Genomic DNA, 8,310 nt, shown 5'->3' on the forward strand with positions numbered 1-8,310 from the left:
TGATCTACTATTTTATTCATTTTAAATCCCCTACCAAGTATAGTTTCAAATGTAAAAGCAAATGGATACATTGTTTTCCTATTTTGTTAAAAAACTTGCAACATGTCAAATTTTTGATCAGAGTGTTGATGCTGAGGCCACACCAGCAATCACGGAAAGGAGTAGAAACACTCAGCCTTTCATTTAAACCATCAAGGGGGATCTTTAAACATTAACCCCCCACTAATCAAAACTGCAGACTTGTTAGAAGTTTTTTAAAGGGAATCTATCACCAGGTTTTGGCCACCTAGTCTGAGAGCAGCATAATGTAGGAGAGACCCGAATTCCAGCGATGTATCACTTACTGGGCTGCTTAGTGTAGTTTTTATAAAATCACTGTTTTATCATCAGCAGGAGATTATCACTAGAAGACTAGTAAATCTGCTTCCTTGTAGTCCTCCATATTCATGAGTTTTGTATAACCTCGCCAACAAACCACTGATTGGCAGCTTTCTGCCCATGCACAATGTACACAGAGAGCTGCTAATCAGTGATGTGGGCGGGGTTATACAGAGCTCAGCATTCAGAGAACTGCTAGATCTGCAGCAAATAAAACTGTGATTTTATCAAAATAAGTAACCTGCCCAGAAAGTGACACATCACTGGAATCAATGTCTTTCCCTACATTATGCTGCTCTCAGATGGAGTGCAAAAAAAGACTCATTTTAAATGAAATGAGTGTACGTAGACTTTACCAATATTCTGAATGATGCAGATAGTTACTTGGTTAGAGACCAATACTTCATGAATGTAGTGATTTCAAAACAAGTATTGTTCGAGTTTATTTCATTTTTAGTCTCGCTGCTCTCCTGAGTATTCTGTTTTTCTCCAATCCGCCATACAATTCCAGAGACATGGGCCTTTTTATTTAGTGCTAATTTTTCACAGGCGGTTCACAGGGTAAGACACACCACCAGAGAATCCTGGGAGCAAATGTTTTACTTTTGAAAAACCTCTTTTGGCCAACATTGATGTCTAAGGGTGTTTACACACAATGTAGAATTACGTATGTTGTCAAACAGGTATATACACACAGAATCTATTTACCCGGAGTATATACTGTGGATCTTATCTTACATAGACATCGCACATCCAGTGTTCTGCTTTACATTGCATTCTTTGGCTGGACCAAAGGACCAGCGTAATCTCAGGCAACTGATAACAATGCCAAGGGTTTCATACAGTAAGCTGCATTCACTCTCACAGATTTCTGACCAGTCAGACCGAACTTACAGATTGTAAAATTGGTATGAGATTGCCATTGCCAGATTCTTGTCTTACATCAGTTTTGGTTTGATCAGACAGAAATTGCGCTTGAAATGTTAGGTGACTATGGGTGGATAGTGGATACACATGAGCCTTCACCCGTGGTGGGAACATTCCTCCATAGTGCTATTTGCCAGTGTTTCTGACCATGAATACACGGCCCCCGTCCTGTTCACCATAAAGATTAACGATTTCTATATAAGCTGCTGTGACCGGACAACTGGCACTTGGCATCCGCCATCGATAGCTGCCGGATCCACTGTGAAGATGAATAAAACAAGATATTCTGTAATTGACCTAGTTCTCCTTTCATGGTCTGAATTTTCTTTTTTATGTGAATCTTATGTAAAGTTTAATCTACCCATTCCAAGCAACGTATTTAATGACTGCAGATCCCTATATAAAATGTCACTATGACGTGTTCGTACAGTTCATCATCAGTGTACAGACTTCTTTATGGATTCTTCCAATTGAATATTATCATAGTAAGACATGTTTGGATCCCCGGGGAGACTTTTATATAATATGCCCTATCATTGTGTAAAGCCATTCTGAATAAATCCGACCCTGGGGAGCCATAAATGTTTACATCTGTTCCTTTTCTTTTAGTTATGATGTGAATGTAGCACTTAACAGTATTTTACAGTGAGATAGCACAGCTCCGTTTTAGCATGCTTTACACATCTTGGAATAGGGGTGGCAAGGCTGAATAAAACATCATTGTTATTTTTTCATTTCTCTTCTCTTGAGGAACTATTGGCTAGTAATTAGTGATTCTAATCTTCTCTAAGACAAACTGGGTGTGAGCAGAGATTCTTCTGCAGCCGTGAATTTTTTCCCCTGCATGAGATTGACCAATTATTAGTACGAGGAATCAAACCATAGATGTCTATAAATTTAGTTACGAGGGGCATTCATTAAAGATTTCCCCTGACGCACTTCTATTTATCACAGGACCCTGAAACTTCACTTGTGTAATGATATAAGTCTCTATAGGTTACGTGTCAGTTTGCGACTCATAACTGCGAACGGTCTTGATTTTACAGGTGCTGAAGTGGTGTGAGGTTTGATAATGGACCCAGTGGAATACAGAGCAGTCATCAAGTTCCTTTACTTGAAAGGCCGCACACCAAAGGAGACGTTCGATGAGATGAAAGAGGTTTCTGGTGAGGATTCCCCATCATATGATGTAGTCAAAAACTGGCATCGTCAATTGAAATGTAGTCGGACTTCGGTGCAAACAGCTCCAATTCCAGGGTGACCCCACTCTGCTATTGATGAACACACCGTCCAGCAAGTGGAGGTCGCCATTTTGAAAAATCGCCGCATAACCATTTGCCACCTAGCCCAAAATGTCAAGATTAGTGTGGGGTCCGTGGGAAAAATCATCCAAGACCATCTTCACATGCATAAGGTATCCACTCGCTGGTAAGGTATCCGGCTGCTCACACCTTTCCAGAAGCAGGAACGAGTTGAATGCTCTCAGACTCTATTGACGATGTGCCATGGAAACCAGGAGGACATTTTCAAAAGACTGATCACACAGGATGAAAGCTGGGTCCATCACTATGATCCTGAGACTAAAGTCCAGTCCATGCAATGGAAGCATCATGACTCCCCGCCTCCAAAGAAAGCACGTGCCCAACCCTCGGCCGGCACGGTCATGCTCACAGTATTTTGGGACCAGCACGGAGTAGTATTGATAGATTTCCTAGCAAAGGTTACCATGATCACTGGGGCATACTATGCTTCACTGCTGTGGAAATTGCGGGAGACCATCAAAATCCAGAGACGTGGCATGCTCACCAAAGGTGTCCACCTTCTGCAAAACAATGCACCAGTTCACAACTCACATGTTGCCCAAATTGGAAGCATGCTCTTGTGGCTTTGAAATTCTACCGTATTCCCCTTATTCACCCGACCTCGCACCATCGGACTTCCACCTCTTTCCAACAATGAAGTTATTTTTGAAGGGCAAGCATTTTCCAGATGACGAGACTCTGATTTCCGAAGTCACAACGTGGCTTTTGGAGCAACCTGTCGACTTCTACAAGCAAGGTGTTTACAGTTGCTTAAAGAGATGGGAGAAGTGTGTCCCCCTAGGTGGCACCTATGTAGAGAAGAACTAATAACTGTGCCAAGTTTCATTGCTCTCAGTCCACATGAAGTGGGTCAGGGAAAATCTTTAATGAACGCCCCTCTTATGTGGAATGTAGTGATGAGAAATGAGTGCATCACTTTTTGTTTTCTTTGAAACAATTACACCTGCTGATTCCAGTTCGTTCTGTAGCTCTCCTCAGGAGGTCCTTGGCTCTTGGACAACTCTTCTGATAATTCATTTCACTGATGTCTGAAATCTTGCGGGGAAGCACCTTGTCGTGGCCGGTTTATGGTGAAATATTTTTTCCACTTCTGGATTATGGCCCCAACAGTGCTCACTGGAAGCTTCAGTAGTTTAGAAATTCTGTAACCAATGCCATCAGTATGTTTTGCAACAATAAGGTTGCAAAGGTCTTGAGACTGCTCACTGGATTTACTGATCATGAGATTTCTTGTGTTGGACCTTGGTAATGACACCTTTTTATAGGCCATCAGGTTAACCTGCTGATGTTATTTTTCACTAAGAGTCAGGATTGCTTTCTAATTACTGGGCATGTGTTCAATACTTTTTTTCCCTGTGTCAGTTCTCATTATTAGACATAATTTATGGACAGCTATGGTTTGAATTCTTTTCCTGTGTAAATTGGATGGGTTGTCAATGTCTGTACAAAAGTATGCAATTGCCATCCGCTTTGTGTTTGGGTTGCTTTTTTTTCTTATGCGATTTCCTCTTTTTGGTGCAGATTTGAAGCAGAGTTTCTTTCTGCATAATTGCTTGTTTTCTACACTTAAAAATGCAGCTGCACTTTTTTACATGTGGTTTTTCAGTCCCCCCCTAGAATCCTACAAGAAAAAAAAACAGTATAAATTCACAGTGGGCATGAGTTTTCATTGAATTACATCCACTTGGCTTGAACTGTTTAATGCAGCAGATTTTCTGCACAAAAAACTTGAAAGAAAAAACACGCAGTGTTGAAACTACCTGGGAACATGACCTAAATGAAATTGACAATTTAAGAACAAAACTATGGGAGAAAATGGTCACTGAAATTGAACTATTTAGACATTAATATATGCGACTTGACTCCTATGAAAAAAATCATACTAGTTGTGTAAATTTAAAATTGTTTTTCTATTAAAAAAATCTATTAGAGATGCAAATTTGGTGGGGGGGGGGGGGTTGGTGAAAACTTGGCATGGCCAAAGGCTCGGTGCATGATTCCTCCTCAATTACCATCCTCCATCTTTCCATTACAGTGATAACTTTGGAGTGAGCGCTGCCTGACCTACATCCTCAACACTGCACATACAATGCTAAGGCCGTCAGCACCCAGTATCGTTGTGCATTTGCTTGCTGCATAAAGGATCACATAGAAGAGGACGGCTGGTGTGGCAAAAGGAAATGAGAACACGCACAATGTCAGCTAGTGATGATCGAGTATGCCTCATTAGCCCTTTCGGTGAGCACGCTCGGGTGCTCGACGAGTGTTTTGGCATGCTCGGAGTTTCATTCATTGTCACCGCGCCTGCAAGTGTCACGGCTGTTAGACAACTGTGACACATGCAGAGATAGCCTGTTCGCCAGGCAATCTCTGCATGTGTCACAGCTAATAGCCGTGACATGTGCAGGCGTGGCGACAATGCATGAAACACAGAACACGCCAAAATACTCGGCGAGCACCCGAGCGTGCTCACCGAAAGGGTTAATGAGGCATACTCGATCATCACTCATGTTAGCGTGTGCATGCTGTCATCTCCTATATGTAGTGGCTACATGCAGCTGTGTGTAGCAAACAGCCACAACAGAGGGAGATGAGAGCGGCGCACACACTGACATGCAGGGGCTAAGCATGTGCGCACAATGTCAGTGTGTGCTAGTGTTCATCTCCCTCTCCTGTCAGCATCCTGTGTGCAGGGAGCGACCCCTACACAAAGGAGACTGATGAGAACTTAGCCCCTTGTGCACACTGACATTGTGTGTGCACTTGGCCCCTGCAGTGTCATTATGAGCAAGGCTAAGGATTTGGCTCGGGTAGCGCTCCAAAGCGAACGCTGTCGATCACTATAAGGTGCATAGAACGATAATTGAGGGGCGGAACGGTGTGCTGAAACTGTTTTAATAAAATCTACAGTATCATATTTATAGGGGCCAACTCCACAATATGAATGTCTAAACCGTTCCAACTTCAGTTTTGGTGGTGACAGAGTCCTTTGTAATCTTCCATGTAAAATCCAATGTCTTGGCACAATGTCAGGTTCTGAACAAAATTCTTTCTGGGGTCAAATCTCCAGAACATTCCATTATTTAATGTGACCTGAATGCATTCACATGATGGTGTAAGACTGGAATCACACAGGAAAAAGAAGGAATACGTATAAAGGGAAGATTGTTAGCTCGCTCTTTGGGATTCGCTTCGGTCTGGTTTTATAACCTCACCAAACCCTATGGCTGTTTAGGCCGGCAGGTGATTTCTGAAACATTTCTCCGAAGAAACATGGTATGCAGTTTTCATAAACTTTTCTTTTAACTAGGCTTTTTTTTTTTTTTTTTTTATTCCCCTCATTCTTCCAAAAGACATAACGTATTTTATTTTCCTTCAGCATAGACAATATGGGGGCCTTTTTTTGTATTCTTTGAATGACATTAGTTTGCCATATCATGTATTGGAAAAACATAAAACTAAGTCCACATGGGGTGAAATGGAGAAAAAACCGCTATGATCTGCAACCTTTTTTATTTCTGCATCAATTTACCTGCGTGAGGACTTGTTTTTTTGCATGGCAAACTGATGTTTTAGGATACATAGAACATTTTGATCACTTTCTATTGCATTTTTTCTGGCAATAGCAAAAACTAAAAATTGCAATTACGGCATTTCGATTTTTTCATCTTTACAGCGTTTACCAAAGGTTTCAAGTATTTTTATACTTTATGGCCACTGATAAAAAAAAAAAAAAAATCAAAATCAAACATTTGCTAACAGGGAAAATGAGAGGTTCAAAGTGTTCCATTTTACTTTTTTCTTCACATGAACCTGCTTGCCATTGTTTGATCACTTGATTCTTTATGCGGGAATACCACAGTATTGCAGGCTAGGCTTCATGGGAGCATAAAAGTGGTGGTGAAATGGGAAGGGCATGGTCTCTCCACTTAAATTCCATTCTTACATATCTTAGAGATTGACTGTCATCTTTACTGTATGTGGCTAACATGCTGCACCTGCGTTGTGTGAAGGCTCAGGTCCTGAGCACGCTACATGCACCCAACATTTGATGTACAATGCACGTTGGGAAGGGATGAAAAGGAACTCGCAAGCATGATTGCAACCAGGAATATTGTTCTGTGAAACGCTCCAGTGAATGTGAGTGTATATGTATAATTCTAGACCTGGGAAGTCTTGCTATACATTTTAAAGGGAACCTATCAATAGCACTACCCCAGCGTAAGCAGTGTACATTATAAATGATGCCTATTATCGCGCCATGCGGTGCACTGAAATTTGGCCTTTGTTGTAAAATCTAAGCAAAAATGATGATCTGGTCAAAATACTCAATTGTCTAATAATTCTGCACAGTGAAATAGCTGTATAATAAGGGTGAGGTACTACAAATTCCAGAACAGATGCACACTGGCTTGAGTTTTGACTGTCATTTCATATGTCACTGACAATCGAGAAGTCTTCAATTGCATTCCAAAGAGGTCCATCCGGCCCTGAACACGTATGCAAGGATCAGACGGAGACACGTCACAGTTATAGCAGTCTATTCTCAGACTAGTGGATGTACTTGCTATATGGGCAGAAGATTTGGGACACATTCTAAATGCATAAGCATTAAAGTGGTTGTCCAGGCCAGTGTAATTTTTCAGCAAGCACTAACAATGAGTAACGTATACGAGTAGTCAAGCGACTATGATTTGCATGCATTTCCTTCAATGTTTTATTGATCAAACCGGATGAGAAGCTGATCACCACGTTACTATAAGAATGCAACTCTAACGTGAAGACCAGCTTCTCATCCGTTTTGATCAATTAAACATAAAAAGAAGCTAGTCGGCACGTTACCACAAGCATGCAAATCGCAGTCACATGACGACCACTCGAAGGGGCAAGCAGAACCAAACCCTCAGTATACTTTGTTAGAATTTACAAAGTGCTTGCTGAAAAATTGCATAGGACTTGACAACACCAGTCATATGGAATTAGTCTCCCCTCTGCAGCTAAAACCCTTTTCTCAGAACGCTTTCTACATGGTTTTGGAGTGTGTCTGTGGGAATTTTTGCTCATTCATCCAGAAGAGCATTTGTGATATCAGACATTTGGATGAAATGGCCTGGCTTGCAATCTCCTTTCAACTTCATTCCATAAGTGGTTGAAGTCAGCGCTCTGTTCAGACATAGTCATGTTCTTCCACACCAAAGTCACCCAACCACACCTTTATGGACCTTGCTTTATACACAAAGGCAAAATCATGCTGGAACAGAGAAAGGCCTTCTCCAAAACTGTTCCCACAAAGTTAGAAGCTACAATTATCATAAATGACTAGCTATGATGAAGTATTAAGATTTCTCTTCACAGGAAATAAGGGGACTAGGCCAACCCCTGAAAATCAACCCCATAGCATTATCCTTCTTTCACCAAACTTTATAGTTGGCACAATGTAGTCTGGCAGGTAACGTTCTGGCATTTGCCAAACTTGTCTATTAGACTGCCAGATTGAGAAGCGTGAATCGTTACTCCACAAAACACATTTCCACTGCTCCAGAATGCAATGGCTGCGTGCTGTACACTACTCTATCTATCTATTGCTTGGCATTGTGCTTAGTGATGTAAGGCTTGCATGCAGTTTTACTTGGCAATGGATACTCATGCCATGAAGCTCCCGCCACACACGTTTTGTGTATAT

Source organism: Phyllobates terribilis, unplaced genomic scaffold (genome assembly GCF_046119375.1).
Source record: "Phyllobates terribilis strain yellow unplaced genomic scaffold, ASM4611937v1 Scaffold_3__8_contigs__length_932513732, whole genome shotgun sequence".
NCBI classification, from domain to species: Eukaryota; Metazoa; Chordata; class Amphibia; order Anura; family Dendrobatidae; genus Phyllobates; species Phyllobates terribilis.